A 1,675-nucleotide genomic window follows, 5' to 3' on the forward strand; every position below is an offset into this window, starting at 1 on the left:
TTTGTATATGTATATGTATATATATGTGTGTATATATGTACATATGTATATATACATATAGATATATAGATTTATATATATTGTGTATATATATGTATAGATAGATGTATATTTATTGTATATAGATATATAAATATTGTATATGTATATGTGTGTGTGTATATAAATGTATGGGCATATGTGTGTCTATATATATATATATATACACCTATATATATATGTGCATATATATAAGCATATATACATACAAATATATATATAGATACACACACACATGTATATATATATATATATATATAAATATACACACACACGTGTATATATATATAGATAGAGAGATATACACTCTCTCTCTATATATATATATAGATACATACATACACACATACATATATGTGTGTTTGTGCGCGCATACACACATACATACATACACATGCTTACCTAAATGTATATACACACACACAGTGACCCACATGGTATATATATATATATATATATATTTTTCTTTTCTTTTGTTGTAATTAAATGAAATTGTTTGTAATAAATAAAATAAATAAAATGAAATAAATAAACATTAATTTAACCCAGTTGTTGATAAAAAAAATCCAAAAAAAAAAAAGAAGCAAATTGGACAAAACAGTAATAATAACAATATTGATAATTGTTATTATTATTATTATAATTATTATTAAAATTTGGAAAAAAAATGGAAAAAAATACCAGAAATATTTGAGTAAATAACCAATAAAATTATATTAATGACAAATCTATTGTTGTTTATTATTGGTTATTGATTGTATTGGAGGCGCAATGGCCCAGTGGTTAGGGCAGCGGACTCGCGGTCATAGGATCGCGGTTTCGATTCCCAGACCGGGCGTTGTGAGTGTTTATTGAGCGAAAACTCCTAAAGCTCCACGAGGCTCCGGCAGGAGATGGTGGTGAACCCTGCTGTACTCTTCCACCACAACTTTCTCTCACTCTTACTTCCTGTTTCTGTTGTGCCTGTAATTCAAAGGGTCAGCCTTGTCACACTCTGTGCCACGCTGAATATCCCCCCCGAGAACTACGTTATGGGTACACGTGTCTGTGGAGTGCTCAGCCACTTGCACGTTAATTTCAAGAGCAGGCTGTTCCGTTGGTCAGATCCACTGGAACCCTCGACGTTGTAAGCGACGGAGTGCCAACAACAACAACAACAACATTGATTGTATTGATCTTATTGATTGATTTTTGTGTATGTATGTGTGTTGTTTTTTGACCATAGCAAATTTTTGTACCATGTCTGTTTGCCTGGCTGCTAGGGTGACCTGGGAAAGTGTTAACATGTGGTAGTCTGGTGTCTTATCCAGGAGGAGATTTATCTTTCGTCACAGTGCCCTTGTGACACAACACTATATTGTACATTACCTCAGTACACACCTGACTATGGTGAGGGAGAGAATATGTACCAGATCTGGGAAAGTAATATGTAATAGACTGGTGTCCTATCCAGGGAGAGATGTATCTCTCATCACAGTGTCTCTGTGCTATATTCTACAACACCTCAGTTCACACTTAGCTGTGGCGAGTGGGACAGAATTTGTACCAGATCACCTGGGAGAGTGTTAACATGTGGTAGATTGGGGTCCTATCCAGGAGGAGATTTATCTTTCATCACAATGTCTCTGTGACGCAT

This window comes from Octopus bimaculoides, chromosome 30, assembly GCF_001194135.2.
Source record: "Octopus bimaculoides isolate UCB-OBI-ISO-001 chromosome 30, ASM119413v2, whole genome shotgun sequence".
Classification (NCBI taxonomy): Eukaryota; Metazoa; Mollusca; class Cephalopoda; order Octopoda; family Octopodidae; genus Octopus; species Octopus bimaculoides.